The following is a 17,486-nucleotide window of genomic DNA, read 5'->3' as shown; positions in this document are numbered from 1 at the left end:
ATGGATGGATAAAGAAAGTTGGTCCATTTCTAATGGAATATTATTCAGCAAAAAAAAAAAAAAAAAAGAGAGAGAGAGAGAAAGAGAAATAAATCCTGCCATTTGTGACAACATGGTTTGACCTTGAGGGCTTTATGTTAAGTAAAATGTCAGACAAAGATAAATACCATATGATCTCACTTACATATGGAAGCTAAGATAAAACATAACATAACGAAACACGAGCTAAATGATACAGAGAACAGATGGGTGGTTGCCAGAGGGTGGGGGAGAAGGACGGAAAATGGGTTTAGGAGGAAAAAAGGCTGGCATTTCCAGTTATAAAGGAGTGAGTGCTGGGGATGTTACGTGCAGCATGATGACTGTAGTGGATAGTACACTATTGTGACTTGAAAGTTTCTAAGAAGACCTTAACATTTTTTCATCATAAGGAAAAGTAATGTATAACTGTGGTGATGGATTTTACTAGGCTTGCTATGGGTTATCATTTTGCAATATATACACATATGGAGTCATGTTGCACAGCTTAACTGATATTATATATGAATTATATCTCAATAAAAGAGAAAAAAGTAACAAAATGTTAGCTTGCCTCTTAAACTCTACCTCCTACTGTAGATTTTACTATTTCTGTAGCTCCTCCATGGACTTGGATTCATGATGTTGAATGGCTTATCCAGTTAGAAACTTATTTTGAATTCCTAACTCTGGCCTTTTGGGGGTATTATTCCATTTTGATGGGCAAATAGTGATGTGGGCACCTTTTATTTCTTGCAAGCCAGTTTTTCCTATTTCTTCACCTAAACTATGTCCCTGTTAGTTACCTACTAAATGCCGGGCATTAGTTTGTGCTATTTGACTGCTCTGTATAAGAAGCTCTCGAATCTGTATATCTTTCCTTGTATGGTCCACCTTTCACAGTGCATCCTGAAACTCATAGGTAAGTCATTAACTTGTTTACAAAACTCAAAAATCCTCATTGGTTTATGATATGATCAAATTACTTGGTCTTAGCATTCAATCCCCCTCACAATCTGGCAACAATCAACCCAGTCACCCCTTTTCTTCTTTGAAATGTGAAATGAAGTTGCTCAATTGTGTCTGACTCTTTGTGACTCCAGGGGCTGTAGCCTTCCAGGCTCCTCTGTCCATGGGTTTATCCAGGCAAGAGTACTGGAGTGGGTTGCTATTTCCTTCTCCAAAGGATCTTCCCGACCTAAGCATTGAACCCCGGTCTCCAGCATTGTAGGCAGATGCTTTACCGTCTGAGCCTTCTGTTAAAATATTACTTCTCTCTTATGATTTGGTTATCTGGCTGCAAAGCAGTTGGCATCTTAGCTCCCCCACTGGGGATCAAACCTCAAAAAGTGAAGTCTTAACCACTGGACTACCAGGGAAGTGCCAACCTAATTCTTTTTACAACCACTCTTTTTCCTTTTCTGAACTTTTAGTTCACTTTCTTCCCATAAAAGCTGTACTCTGTCATCTTGCCTCAGTCTCATAGTTTTGTTAACCCTGTATGTTGAGGTGCAGCAGAATATGCCACCTCCAAATCTGCCACTTTGACATGTGGGTTGTTCTGAGCAGAAGGCATTTAAGACCCAGCAGACTCAGGAAAAGATTTTTTACCTCTCCTTGAACTGCCTGAAAGAATTAAATAGAGGGCTTGTACCAGAAAGTCTTAGAGAAGGAAATGGCAACCCACTTCAGTATTCTTGCCTGGAGAACTCCATGGACAGAGGAGCCTGGTGGGGTAGCAAAGAGTGGAGTGACTGAGAGACTAACATTGTACCAGAAAGAGCTATTACCAGAGACAGCTTTTTTATCAGAAAGACATATTTGCAAGGCATCGTAAACATTTGCTTAACAATCATTTGCTCTTCCCATCTGCTTAACTGTCCCCCTCCTCTTTGAAGCCCCAGACCCCTACTGCCTCCTCCTTAGCTTGAGATAGTATATATGCCTCAATTGCCAGACCATCTTTGAGTCTTGGTGGGGATTCTGTAAGTATGTAATTAAAGTTAACGTTGTCCTGTTAATCTGTTTTATATCAATTCAAATATTAGATCAGCAAAATATTATAGTAGATGAGCATTTCCCAGGATACTGTACTGCTAACCCAGTTCTCCTTATTTGTGAAGCCTTCCTTTATTCTTCCTGGTCCAGTTAGTTCCCTTCTTCTCTGTATTTGCTATAGCACCTCTTACTTACATGAGTCATAATAAAGTTAACTTTTCATGAGTCCTTTGCTCCTGGAAAGCGGTGATGGTTAAAAGAATTCCATGCAACCTTTTGTGTTCTGAGAATTAACTTACTGCAAAGAGCCCCCGTTTTGCATATGACTTTGGTAGGACTCATTTGTGTGTTCCCCTGTTACTTATAAGGAGGCCAGACACAGACCCAAGTTTTAAAAATTAACTGCTTTTCTTTCTTTCTTTATTATTATACAGCAGTTCTTTCTTGGCTACTTGTTTTAAATATGAAATTAGACAAAGACCCTTTAAATTCCATTCTTTGCCTCATGAAGCTTTCACTGAGCTGTTTGTCCCCCTGATCAATTGGTGTTTGAAACTAAACATTAATTAAACTTCTTTTCCTTTTAGGCCCCTTAATGTTGACCCATCCTCGTTCTGATCCAGCATACAATGATCCCTCCTAAGAATAAAAATATTTCCTTTTGTACACACCCTCTATTCTGTGTTCATTCTAGCCTGTTGACCCTTCCCTACAAAAGAAAATTGCTTTCTACCTTACCTTTGAGATGCTTGCAGTTCTGTTTAAATTGTTTTCTCAATTACAATAGTCTCTTTCCCTTGATTGCAATAATCCTTTCAAATGAAGTCTCTTTTTATGTCAGTGTAGATTTATTTTTATTTGACAATAGAAGTTACCAAATTGTTTGTCTCTTTTGATAATGTACTCCCTTTCCCTCAGATTTGGAGCTGTTTATTGGAACAATGAGAATGTTAGATTCATATTTGTGTTCTCATTGTGCCTTAATCTGCCTTGATCTCTGACTGTCCCTATTCCCGTTTTTTGTTTGTTTTTTTTTTTTTTTTTTAGTTTCTGAGTATATTGTTGTATCTCTCTGTCTACCCAATTCCCTCATTTTCCTTCACTTACCTGCCTCCTTGAGGCCAAGCTCCTGTCTTCAGTTTGCTCCAGAGAGATGAGCGAGAAAGCAGAGCAGGTTCCTTCCCTGAGTCTGGCAGTTATATCTCCAGCCTAGACCTCAGCTCCTTCTGTGGTAAAATGGCAAGCAGGAAGTGAAAAATTGGTTTTACTTTGGGTTTTTTTTTAATCTCTTTTAAAAAATCAGCTGATTTAAAGTAATCCTACTCATTTATTTATTTATTCATTCACTCATTCATTTATAATTGTGATTTATATTTATTTATATAATTATGATTAGATAATTGTGATTTATAATTGTGTTTGCATGGTGATTCCTGGGTGTTAAGGTTATTGCAAATGGAAGACTAATGTGGGGGGGGGGCGGTGCGTGTGCACGTTTATTTATGGTGGCCTGGGGTGAGCACCAGATAAAGAACATGGGAGAAGCAGGATAGGGAAAGAATTTCAGAAAAGAGACAAGGGCACCTTAGAATGTCTTCCTCAGGGAACTTGCTTTAACTGCTTTACTGTTCTAGCTGTGTGATTGATTTGAAAATTAACAAAGTTTCAAAATTGTATTAGCTGGTGTGGATGCTTCAACACTAACATGAGCTAAATTCTTAAAAGCATATTGTGTGTTTATAGTGAGAAAGAGAATTTTACTGTTTTCTAACGACTGAGTGACTGAACTGAACTGAACTGAATTTTATATTAGAGCTTTTGTAGAAGTTTAGTTACTAAGTTGTGTCTGACTTTTGCAACCCCATGGACTATAGCCTGCCAGGCTCCTCTGTCGGTGGGATTCTCCAGGCAAGAATACTGGAGTGGGTTGCCATTTCCTTCTCCAGGGGATCTTCCCAACCTGGAATTGAACCCAGGTCTGCTGCATTGCAGATGGATTCTTTGACTGAGCTACAAGGGAAGCAGAGCTTTTGAGTAATGTTAAAAATCTGTTTTCCCTTACACATCTCATGTAAAGCATTTTGTTTCATAGATTATTATCTTACCCCATGGTTTAATTCATTATAATTTTGCTTGTAAACAGTACCGCCTGCTCCATTGTTCCTCTGTTTCAAGCTGTATATGTCTGCACATGTCTTCTTGGAGGAGAACCTCATGCTCATTTTCCCTAGGACCTCTAGAAATGCTACCCACGTCATCTCATATTTCTCCTTTCCACTCCCAGTGCCCCTGTGCGTCTCCCCTACACGGGCCTGGACTGAGCCATCTGTGCTGCTCTCAGAGCCCTGACTCCACCTGCGATGCCCCGTCACAGTGTGTGCACTGCAGCTGCTGCCTGTCTGCCTCATTTCTCCCATCCCCCAGCCTCAAACACCCCACCTCCCTTTGTTCCTCCCGGTTGTGGGAGATCCATCTTATTCATCTTTGTATCCCAAATGTAGTGCATGAACCATATGAACAAAATATCATGACTGAATAAGAAAATGGTTGGTCTGTTTGAGCCTGTTTGTTCAGTAATTCGTGAGAATATTAACAGGTATTTCAGTGAGTGACATGAGACACCAGGAAGGTATAAGAAGGGCTGGAGTGGTACCCTTTCAATCACACTTCCCTTTTCCTGCTTTTAGAATAGGAATGAAAGTGTTTTCTAGTAGGCCAGAGTGTAAACGTCAGCCATCAGTTTGAGTCCAGGATCCAGCAGTTCCTAGCTATATTTGCTTATGAGTGTGGAGAGGGGGACCTAAGTAATGACGAGCAGTCGAGGACTGGAATGAATTTGTGTCAGCAGCACCATCCACTCGCAGAATATTAATGAGGATAAAATGAGGTAGGTTAATCTCACCCAGTGCTTGGCCTGAAGTAGACGTTCACATATGAATTCTTTTCCCCAACACACAATTAGTTTGATGATCAAATCTGTCAGAGCAAGAAATATCAATGGAGGCGTCTTTAGCAGCAGAGTCCCCTCCACTGCTCAGCCTGCACCTCTGAGTGTTTCTGTGTACGTGCGTGTTTTTGTGTTCTTGTGCTGGGCTTTGTGTCAGTGCCCGTGTCTTCTCTATTGCTATGCTTTGGATCTAGAGATCAGAGTCTGGGGCACCTCAGATTCTCTCACAGAGTGAGTAAACTTTCTGTGTACGGTAAGATTTCAGTAAATGTATAAATTGATGAAGGAGTAAAAGCATTCCCTTAGAATAATATCAGATTTGAAATGTTTATTTCACCACATATTTACTCCCAATACTTCATGTCAACACCCAATACAGGAAACAGACTTTTGCTTTCTTTTTCAGTTTTCTCTCAGTTCCAGGAAATGTTTGTTTTTAACAGGAACTTCGGTTAAATGACTAGTGAATGTTTTTTGAAAGATGTTATCTCTGGGCTTTTTTGTTTTTTATTGCCAGTTTTCTCTTTGAAAAATAATAGTCTTATTCTGAATAAACTGAGGAGAAAGGAAGTCAACCAGTCCTCCACAGTGATACTAGAGAGAGCCAAGCATCCAGGGCTGGAACTAGGGTGAGGCAAGAGAATAGTTTAGGGTACAAGGGAACTTGAGAGTAAGAGAGATTTAAATTTTGTAGTCTGGGTGCCTCACTTGCTACACCCTAATTTCAGCCCTTCTTTCAGCTTCAGCTAAAAATCCTGGCACGAACCAATCCATCTCTAACCCATTGATTACAGAGAAAGGGGCAGCTGAGATCACTGGGTCTCTCTTGTCTGACATTTCCCCCTGATTCTTTCCTTCTAATTGGATCTTCTTTGACTAAGAGAATATGTCCATTAAAGGACTCTGTTGGTCTCTTCTGAAATCAGGTGGGTGATACTTGTCAACAAAAATGGGGTGGTGGTATTTTTCTTTTTCCCCTTTTATTTCTTTTGACTAGTCAAATAATTAAAATGATATAAGACATTCACAGTAGAAAATCAAGTTTAATATATATGTCTGGAGAATTAACATAGGCATGGGAAATTTGAAAGATAGTGAGGCAAGGTGATGTACATTTATAAATCATACTGGACTAAGGAGAAAGAGGTAGGAGTCTGGGACTTCAAAGGGAAGTAAAGTAATTCACAGGAAAACATAGAGATTTAATGTTTGTTAAACAAATGTTCACTGGTCAGTCTAGAGAGAATAGGACACAGAGAGGACTTCTATCAAACTGGCCTTGCTAAGATCCTCGCTGTTTATCACACCTAGTTCATTGTATACTATAGTTATATATAGTGTTGTATAGTTATCTTTAGTGGTATCTCCCTCCTGGAACAGGGTCTATAATCTGTTCTCTTAGGCAGTTAGGTAGAAGTTTAAAGTTTCTTTCTGAGTTTGGAACTTCCTTACCTTCAGGTTGAAATAATCTACACATCCAAGTGGCCCATGTTGGGTCACCTGCACTGTATCCCATCAAAAGAGAGGAAGAAGAGAAAGAAAAAAATCAGACAACCTAGGTGTTTTAGAAAAAAATAAAACAGTTTTCCTTTGTTTCAACACCAGATGTGTGTGGGGCTTTCCCCACAACAAGCAATTCTGCAGCACTATCAGGGTGTCCTACAATTTACCTTGATTCTGACACTATGCATCTTTCTGAATGTACTGTCAGGTCCCACAGTTTAAGGGCTCAGTCCCAGGAGACTGCCACTGGCTTCACATGTCAATTTCAGGCAGTAGATCCCCAGATTAACCTCAACTTCTGTATGACTTGGCTATAAATCAGAAGTTCCTGAAAGCCTCCTCTTCAGGTTTGATGTACTTGCTAGAGCAACTTCTAAAATCCAGGGAAGACGTATGTTTACTAGTTGAGTAAAGAATGTGATAAAGGATACAGATAAACAGACAGGTGAAGAGACACATAGGTTGAGGTCTTGGTGGCTTCTGTCCCTGTGGAGTAGGGGTCCATCCCTCTCTTGGTATATATGAATGTGTTCACCAAACTGAAAGCTCTCCAAACCCCACGCTCTTGGGATTTTATGTAGGCTTTCTTACATAGGATTTATCTATTATTAAGTTAATTTTCAGCCCCTCTCTGGAGAATGGGAAGTAGAGGCCTGGAAATATAAAACTTCTAATCATGGTTTTGTCTTTCTGGTGGGCATTTCCCATCCAGGAGCCCACCCAGACTTGCCTCATTAGAACAAATGTATTTCTACCATTCTTACTACTTAGGAATTTATAAGCATTTCAAGAACCTTGTTTTATGAATTGGGACAAAGATCAACTATACGTATCTTATTATAAATAACTATATTACACAGGGAAAGACACAGAGGCATTGGATCCTGCCTTCAGTGGGCTTCTCCCTCTACCTCTCAGGGCAGTGCCCAGCTGCAACCAGTAGGGCTTCGCTAGTCCTAGGTAGAGGAAGAAAGGAAGAGTGTCCTCTTCTCTTGTGAACTCTGAGATTTTCTGCTCTCTGATCCTATTTCCAGTCTACTCCCTTTAGAAAACATGAATTTCTAAGCAAATATTTAGGTGGCATTATCCTTGCAGATGACAGGGATATAAAAATTGGGGCTAATTTGTCAAGTTTAGGAATGGCTATCTATACTAGTCTCCTCAAAGGGATGTATTTACATGGAAAGTGTGACTCAAACTCCATTGTTGTTACTTTCTAATCATGCAAACTTTGGTCACTCATTTAATCTTTCTCCATTTTTCAGTAACTTAGTCCATTCTGAAGGAGATCAACCCTGGAATTTCTTTGGAAGGAATGATGCTAAAGCTGAAGCTCCGGTACTTTGGCCACCTCATGCGAAGAGTGGACTCACTGGAAAAGACTCTGATGCTGGGAGGGATTGGGGCCAGGAGGAGAAGGGGACCACAGAGGATGAGATGGCTGGATGGCATCACGGACTCGACAGACGTGAGTCTGAGTGAACTCTGGGACTTGGTGATGTACAGGGAGGCCTGGCGTGCTGCGATTCATGGGGTCGCAAAGAGTTGGACACAACTAAGTGACTGAACTGAACTGAACTGAGTTGGATCCTATAGGGCTTTCCCAAAACCAAACTGCCCACCCTCCCATGTGCTCCATCTGCCTCTTTGTAGAAAAGCTTTGATCTACCAGGTCACCCCTGAGTCACAAAAGGCTGGCTCAAGGCTTGATTTAAAGACTGTGAATTTGTAGTAACAAAACATAGCAGCTGGGGCAGGCGAACTGGTAACAATTTAAACAATGGATCAGCGATATAACAAAGTGACAGGATCTTCAGTTCCTTCCTTAAGTACATAGATCATGGTGTCTGATACAACTTCCTGAGTAGTTTTGCAAATACTATAAAACCTCCACCAGATGTAAAAAGTTAACCACATGAACTACGAGAACATGGTCCCCAAACTGATTGTAGTCTGAGGATTGAGCGTATTAACCACTATGACACCAACGTGTTATATCACCATCAACCAATCAGAGAATTATGCACAAGCTGATCACACACCTGTGATCCTCTCACTTTGGCTTAAAAAAAAAGGCTTTCTGAAATCTACTGGGAAATCTGGACCTTTTGAGCCCATATGACTCCTTGTATGGCCCTGTAATAAGTGCAGCATATTCTGTAGCTCAGCTGGTGAGGAATCTGCCTGCAATGTAGGGAGACCCTGGTTTGATTCATGGGTCAGGAAGATCCCCTGGAGAAATGAACACTACCCACTCCAGTATTCTGGCCTAGAGAATTCTATGGACTGTATAGTCCATGGGTATATTCGCAAAGAGTAGGGTAGGACTGAGTGACTTTCACTTTCACTTTCCTTCACCAAAACTTTTTGTCAGTAGATTGGCTTTACATGAGCTAGTGGACTCAAGTTTATAAACGTTCAGTAACATTTCTTCTTGCTACTTTTCATTGTGTTGATGAAATGAGAATTCCAGGGCTTAGCCTGAGGTAGGGGCTCAGAATATTAATTCTTTCCATCTCTTCTTCCCATTCAAGTTCTGCCTAAAGGATCTCCAGTGTAAACTCCATCTCAGTCTCAGACGGAGATACTGAAACTGATTATGCAAAACTGAAGGTGTCTCAGACAGTAAAGAATCCACTTGCAGGGCAAGTGTCCTGGGTTTGATCCCTGGGTCAGGAAGATCCCTGGAGAAGGGAAAGGCTACCTACTCCGGTATTCCTACCTGGAGAATTCCATGGACAAAGGAGCCAGGCAGGCTACAGTCCATGGGGTTGCAAAGAGCTGGACATGACTGAGCAACTAACTTTCACTTTCACACTGTGTGAAACAGAAGATGGAATTCAAGGAATTTTCCATCACCTAGTCAAGGGGAGAACTTACTATGCCTTTCTAGATATTTGGGTAGATTTTATAATTGATGATATTGAGTACTTTAGAATCTAGGGTAAATATTCATCAATGTGAATCCAGAAGAGCACATGTAGGAAATTTACAGTGGTTGGGGACATAGGGTGGCCCCCTTTTCAGAAGAATCTGAGGGATTTTCAGAATAGCCAGGAAGAATGCAAAGAGAAATTAAGTCAGAAGCTTAATTCAGAGTGTCCACCATGGAAGTGGTAAGAATGAACTTAGGGAAGAGCTCCCAGTAATATGGGAGCAGTCGTGGATTTTGCTGGCTCTGAAAGGGATTCAGTTGCATTCTGGTACTACTCGTGAATATTGAAAACTTTAGAAGAGATTACTAATTACTAAAGGTATCCCTCGGGTTTGGGGTCAGATATGTGGGGGAAGCAGATCCAGGATTTTTGCTAATTTGATCAAATACAGACTTGGAGTTGATATAATTTGGGATACCACTTTAGGGGAATATTTTTGAACCCTCAAACTAATTATCCCAGACATGTTGGGATATCTGGGATATTTATTCAATTCAAGCAAATCTTGTTGGTTCTACTATTAAAATATATCCTGGATTAGGCCACAGACCATGTGTAGCACTAAGCGCTATCCTAATACAAGCTGCTATCATCTCTTTCCTGAATTGTTGCAATAGTCTTCTAACTTATTCCCCTGAATTGTCATTGTCATTGTACTCTACCTCATTTTTTCTGTCTATTCACACAGTATGAACATTTTAATAGGAGAATTACCCTTTTAAATCAAAAGTAAGATGTCATTCCTCTGCTTAGAAATCTCCAAGAGCTTCCCATCTCTCTCTTAGCAAAAGTACCAAGTCCTACAATGTCCCACAAACCCTTATATCAGTTTCCTCTCTGACGAGCACAAAAAATGCTGGGGTTTTTTTGTGCTACAACTATACTGGCTTTTTTGTTAGACCTCACCTTCTTCCATCTTTGGAGTCTTTGCTCTTGCTCTGTCTTAAAAAAAATTAAAAAAAATTTTTTCCTTTCCATCCCTTTCTTCAGAATTCTGGTCATATGTCACTGTACCTGGGAAAGTATTTTCTGATGACCCTATATTAAATAGCAGGCTTGTATGCCCAAAACTCATTATCTTCTTTATTTTTCTATATTTTTTCTTCTTAGCATTTGCCATCATCTGACATACCATTTATGACCTAAATCACATCCTTTATGATTATACACTGGAAGTGACAAATAGATTCAAGGGATTGTCTCTGATAGAGTGCCTGAGAACTATGGACAGAGGTTTGTGACATTGTACAGAAGGCAGTGATCAAGGCCATCCCCAAGGAAAAAAAATGCAAAAAGGCAAAATGGTTGCCCTAGGAGGCCATACAAATACCTGAGAAAAGAAGAGAAGCCAAAGGTAGAGGAGAAAAGGAAAGATATACCCATTTGAATGCAGAGTTCCAAAGAATAGCAGGGAGAGATCAGAAAGCCTTCCTAAGTGATCAGGGCAAAGAAATAGAGGAAAACAATAGAATGGGAAAGACTAGAGATCTCTTCAAGAAAATTAGAGATACCAAGGGAAAACGTCATGCAAAGATAGGCACAATAAAGGACAGAAATGGAATGGACCTAACAGAAGCTGAAAATATTGAGAAGAGGTGACAAGATTACACAGAAGAACTATACAAAAAAGATCTTCATTACCCAGATAACCGTGATGTTGTGATCACTCACCTAGAGCTAGACATCTTGGAGTGTGAAGTCAAGTAGGCCTTAGGTAGCATCACTACGAACACAACTAGTGGATGTGATCAAATTCCAATTGAGCCATTTCAAATCCTAAAAGATGGTGCTATTGAAGTGCTGCACCCAATGTGCCAGCAAATTTGGAAAACTCAGCAGTGCCCATAGGACTGGAAAAGGTCAGTTTTCATTCCAATTCCAAAGAAAGGCAATGCCAAAGAATGTTCAAGCTACCGCACAATTACACTCATCTGACACACTAGCAAAGTAACACGCAAAATTCTTCAAGCTAGGCTACAACAGTATATGAACCAAGACCTTCCAGATGTTCAAGCTGGATTTAGAAAAGGCAGAGGAACCAAAGATCAAATTGCCAACATTGGTTGAATCAAAGAAAAAGAAAGAGAATTCCAGAAAAACATCTACTTCTGCTTTATTGATTACGCCAAAGCCTTTGACTGTGATCAGTTCAGTTCAGTTGCTCAGTCGTGTCCGACTCTTTGCGACCCCATGAATCGCAGCATGCCAGGCCTACCTGTCCATCACCAACTCCCGGAGTTCACTCAGACTCACGTCCATCGAGTCCGTGATGCCATCCAGCCATCTCATCCTCTGTCATCCCCTTCTCTTCCTGCCCCCCCAATCCCTCCCAGCATCAGAGTATTTTCCAATGAATCAATTCTTCACATGAGGTGGCCAAAGTACTGGAGTTTCAGCTTTAGCATCATTCCTTCCAAAGAAATCCCAGAGCTGATCTCCTTCAGAATGGACTGGTTGGATCTCCTTGCAGTCCAAGGGACTCTCAAGAGTCTTCTCCAACACCACAGTTCAAATGCATCAATTCTTCGGCACTAGGCCCTCTTCACAGACCAAACTCTCACATCCATACATGACTACTGGAAAAACCATAGCCTTGACTAGATGGACCTTAGTTGGCAAAGTAATGTCTCTGCTTTTGAATATGCTATCTAGGTTGGTCCTAACTTTTCTTCCAAGGAGTAAGTGTCTTTTAATTTCATGGCTGCAGTCACCATCTGTAGTGATTTTGGAGCCCCCAAAAATAAAGTCTGATGCTGTTTCCACTGTTTCCCCATCTATTTCCCACGAAGTGATGGGACCGGATGCCATGACCTTCGTTTTCTGAATGTTGAGCTTTAAGCCAACTTTTTCACGCTCCTCTTTCACTTTCATCAGGAGGCTTTTTAGTTCCTCTTCACTTTCTGCCATAAGGGTGGCGTCATCTGCATATCTGAGGTGATTGATATATCTCCCGGCAATCTTGATTCCAGCTTGTGTTTCTTCCAACCCAGCGTTTCTCATGTACTCTGCATATAAGTTAAATAAGCAGGGTGAGAATATACAGCCTTGACGTACTCCTTTTGCTATTTGGAACCAGTCTGTTGTTCCATGTCCAGTTCTAACTGCTGCTTCCTGACCTGCATACAGATTTCTCAAGAAGCAGGTCAGGTGGTCTGGTATTTGACTGTGTAGATGGCAACAAACTGTGGAAAATTCTTTAAGAGATATGAATACCAGACCACCTTACCTGCCTCCTGAGAAATCTGTACGCAGGTCAAAAGCAACAGTTATAACCAGATGTGAAACAACGAACTGGTTCCAAATTGGGAAAGGAGTATGTCAAGGCTGTATGTTGTAATCCTGATTATTTAACATATGTGCAGAGTACATCATGTGAAAAGATGGGCTGGATGAAGCACAAGCTGGAATCAAGATTGTCGGGAAAATATCAATAGCCTCAGATATGCAGATCGCACCACCGTTATGGTAGAAAACAAAGAGGAACTAAAGAGCCTCTTGATGAAAATGAAAGAGGTGAGCGAAAAAGCTGGTTTAAAACTCAACAGTCTAAACACTAAGATCACAGCGTCTGGTCCCATCACTTCATGGATATAGATGAGGAAAAATGAAAACGGTGACAAACTTTATTTTCTTGGGCTCCAAAATCACTGCAGATGGTGACTGCAGTCATGAAATTAAAAGATGCTTGCTCCTTAGAAGAAAACCTATGACAAACCCAGACAGCACATTAAAAAGCAGTGACATTACTTTGCCAACAAAGGTCTATCTAGTCAAAGCTGTGGTTTGTCCAGTAGTCATATATGGATGTGAGAGCTGGACTCAAGCTCAGCTCAAGAAAGCTGAGCACCAAAAATGGATGCTTTTGAACTGTGGTGTTGGAGAAGACTCTTGAGAGTCCCTTGAACTGCAGGGAGATCAAACCAGTCCATCCTAAAGGAAATCAGTCCTGAATATTTATTGGAAGTAGTGATGCTGAAGCTGAAGCTCCAGTATTTGGCCACCTGATGCAAAGAACTGACTCATTTGAAAAGACCTTGATGCTGGGAAAGACTGAAGACAGGAAGAGAAGGGGACCACAGAGGCTGAGATGGTTGGATGGCATCACCAACTCGATGGACATGAATTTGAGCAAGTTCTGGGAGTTGGTGATAGATGGATTGGGAAGCCTGGCAAGCTGCTGTCCATGGGGTCACAAAGAGTTGAACATGACTGGGCAGCTGAACTGAACTGAACATCCTATTTATATCTGTGTTTATTTATTGTCTCTTTCCACTAGAAAGTTTATAAAAATAAGGACTTTATCTCTTTCTTTGTTCTAACACTCGAGTCACTAATTTTTATAATAGTAGCCAGAACATAAAATGTAGCTCAATGATTGTTGAACATAAGTAATAGTAATAGTTTCTTTATTTTACCAAGTTGGATTATATTATAGAAAGTTATTTGTACCTTGCATTGTCTATTTAATGTGTGTTCATATTTTTCTATGTAGATGTACAAGGAGTTATCTAATTTCTCTTAATTTCTCATTAAATCTTATTGAAGAGATAGAGTGTTTTTCTACTTATCATCTTCAAAATAATGGACTATCAAATGATTTTCACATTTTGATTTTATTTACAATTCTATGCACAGTGCTTTTCCATAATTCAATTCAGTTCAGTTGCTCAGTCATGTCCAATTCTGTGACCCCATCAATCACAGCACGCCAGGCCTCCCTGTCCATCACCAACTCCCGGAGTTCACCCAAACCCATGTCCATCGAGTTGGTGATGCCATTCAGCCATCTCATCCTCTGTTGTCTCCTTCTCCTCCTGCCCCTAATCCTTCCCAGCATTAGGGTCTTTCCCAATGAGTCAACACTTTGCATGAGGTGGCCAAAGTATTGGAGTTTCAGCTTCAACATCAGTCTTTCCAATGAAAGCCCAGGACTGATCTCCTTTAGGATGGACAGGTTGGATCTCCTTGCAGTCCAAGGGACTCTCAAGAGTCTTCTCCAACACCACAGTTCAAAAGCATCAATTCTTCAGCATTCAGCTTTCTTCACAGTCCAACTCTCACATCCATACATGACCACTGGAAAAACCACAGCCTTGACTAGATGGACCTTTGTTGGCAAAGTAACTCTCTGCTTTTAAATATGCTATCTAGGTTGGTCATAACTTTCCTTCCAAGGAGTAAGTGTCTTTCAATTTCATGGCTGCAATCACCATCTGCAATGATTTTGGAGCCCCCAGAAATAAAGTCTGACCCATTTCAACTGTTTCTCCAAATATTTCCCGTGAAGTGATGGGACCAGATGCCATGATCTTAGTTTTCTGAATGTTGAACTTCAAACGAACTTTTTCACTCTCCTCCTTCAGGTTCGTCAAGAGGCTTTTTAGTTCCTCTTCACTTTCTGCCATAAGGGTGGTGTCATCTGCATATCTGAAGTTATTGATTTCTCCCAGCAACCTTGATTCGAACTTTGTTTCATCCAGCCCAGCGTTTCACATGATGTACTCTGCATATAAGTTAAATAAGCAGAGTGACAATATATGGCCTTGACATACTCCTTTTCCTATTTGGAACCAGTCTGTTGTTCCATGTCCAGTTCTAACTGTTGCTTCTTGACCTGCATACGGGTTTCTCAAGAGATGAGTCAGATGGTCTGGTATTTCCATCTCTTCAAGAATTTTCCATAGTTTATTGTGATCCACACCGTCAAAGGCTTTGGCATAGTCAATAAAGCAGAAATAGATGTTTTTCTGGATCTCTCTTGTTTTTTTTGATGTTCCAGCAGATGTTGGCAATTTGATCTCTGGTTCCTCTGCCTTTTCTAAAACCAGCTTGAACGTCAGGAAGTTCACGGTTCACGATTTACTGAAGCCTGGCTTGAAGAATTTTGAGCATTACTTCGTGTGATAATGAGTGCAATTGTGCGGTAGTTTGAGCATTCTTTGGCATTGCCTTTCTTTGGTATTGGAATGAAAACTGACCTTTTCCAGTCCTGTGGCCACTGCTGAGTTTTCCAAATTTGCTGGCACATTGAGGGCAGACCTTTCACAGCATCATCTTTCAGGATTTGAAACAGCTCAACTGGAATTCCATCACTTCCACTAGCTTTGTTCGTAGTGATGATTTCTAAGGCCCACTTGACTTCACATTCCAGGATGTCTGGCTCTAGGTGAGTGATCACACCATCGTGATTATCTGGGTCATGAAGATCTCTTTTGTAAAGTTCTTCTGTGTATTCTTGCCACCTCTTCTTAATATCTCTGCTTCTGTTAGGTCCATACCATTTCCGTCCTTTATCGAGCCCATCTTTGCATGAAATGTTCCCTTCATATCTCTAATTTTCTTGAGGAGATCTCTAGTCTTTCCCATTGTGTTGTTTTCCTCTATTTCTTTGCACTGATCCCTGAGGAAGGTTTTTTTCTTTTTTTAATCTCTCCTTGCTATTCTTTTGAACTCTGCATTCACATGGGAATATCTTTCCTTTTCTTCTTTGCTTTTCACTTCTCTTCTTTTCACAGCTATCTGTAAGGCCTCCTCAAACAGCCATTTTGCTTTTTTGCATTCTTAATCCCTGTCTTTTGTACAATGTCATGAACCTCCATCCATAGTTCATCAGGTACTCTGTCTATCAGATCTAGTGCCTTAAAACTATTTCTCACTTCCACTGTATAATCATAAGGGATTTGATTTAGGTCATACCTGAATGGTCTAGTGTTTTTCCCTACTTTATTCAATTTAAGTCTGAATTTGGCAATAAGGAGTTCGTGATCTGAGCCACAGTCAGCTCCCTGTCTTGTTTTTGCTGACTGTATAGAGCTTCTCTATCTTTGGCTGCAAAGAATATAATCAATCTGATTTCGATGTTGACCATCTGGTGATGTCCATGTGTAGACCACTTCCAATATGCCTGATTCATGGACCTGACATGCCAGGTTCCTATGCAATATTGCTCTTTACAGCATCGGACCTTGCTTCTATCACCAGACACATCCACAACTGGGTATTGTTTTTGCTTTGGTTCCATCCCTTCATTCTTTCTGGAGTTATTTTTCCACTGATCTCCAGTAGCATAGCGGGCACCTATCGACCTGGAGAGTTCATCTTTCAGTGTCCTATCTTTTTGCCTTTTCATAATGTTCATGGAGTTCTCAAGGCAAGAATACTGAAGTGGTTTGCCAGTCCCTTCTCCAGTGGACCACATTCTGTCAGACCTCTCTACCATGACCTGTCCGTCTTGGGTGGCCCCTCTCAGCATGGCTTAGTTTCACTGAGTTAGACAAGGCTATGGTCCGTGTGATCAGATTGGCTAGTTTTCTGTGATTATGGTTTCAGTGTGTCTGCCCTCTGATGCCCTCTCACAACATCTACCGTCTTACTTGGGTTTCTCTTACCTTGGACGTGGGGTATCTCTTCACGGCTGCTCCAGCAAAGCGTACCTGCTGCTCCTTACCTTGGATGAAGGGTATCTCCACATGGCGGCCCCTCTTAGAATAAATTCCTAGAAGTAAAATTGTTAGGGCATGTCATTTATTAAGGCTTTTGATACACCTCATGAAATTACCTTCATGAAACTAGTGTGCTAGTTTATATTTCTACCAGCAGAGATATTTATTTCAGTTGTTTGGATATGCATTTTAAATTCTACTTATTTTCCTTTTGATACGTCTATTTTGTCATGTTTACTTATATATTTTAAATAAACTATACATTAAAGATGTAAAACTTCTGTCTTTATTATATATTGCAGTGATTTTTTTTTCTTTTTGTTGTATCTTAAAATGTAATTGTTTTTGTTATGCTTTATTTTTGCTTTGTTGATCAGTTGCTCAGTCGTGTCCAACTCTTTGTGACTCCATGGACTGCAGCACATCAGGCCTCCCTGTCCTTCACATCTACCAGAGCCTGCTGAAACTCATGTCGTTTTTGCTACATAAATTTTTTTAAATTTAAGGAAAAGTGTTAGTCACTTAGTAGTGTCTGACTCTTTGGGAACATGGACTGTAGCCTGCCAGGCTCCTCTGTCCATTGAATTTTCTGGGCAAGAATACTGGAGTGGGTAGCCTTCGCTTTCCAGGGGATCTTCCTGA

General features: G+C 40.6%; 1 protein-coding gene across 1 annotated transcript in view; it reads right to left on the bottom strand.

The window, feature by feature from the left end:
* The window catches only part of LOC138420280 (interferon-induced very large GTPase 1-like), a 68,385-nt gene extending 51,488 nt beyond the window's left edge, over positions 1 to 16,897 (bottom strand). The window contains exons 1-2 of the mRNA XM_069553381.1: positions 16,791 to 16,897; positions 3,124 to 3,242 (exon numbers count right to left, since the gene is read on the bottom strand). The gene's annotated coding sequence lies outside the window, so the exon portion shown is untranslated. The remainder of the gene's footprint in view (positions 1 to 3,123; positions 3,243 to 16,790) is intronic.
* Positions 16,898 to 17,486: the final 589 nt, after the last annotated feature.

Source organism: Ovis canadensis, chromosome 15 (assembly GCF_042477335.2).
Source record: "Ovis canadensis isolate MfBH-ARS-UI-01 breed Bighorn chromosome 15, ARS-UI_OviCan_v2, whole genome shotgun sequence".
Taxonomy (NCBI): domain Eukaryota; kingdom Metazoa; phylum Chordata; class Mammalia; order Artiodactyla; family Bovidae; genus Ovis; species Ovis canadensis.
The sequence above is the reverse complement of the archived record's forward strand: the minus strand, read 5'-3'. Positions and strand labels throughout refer to the sequence as shown.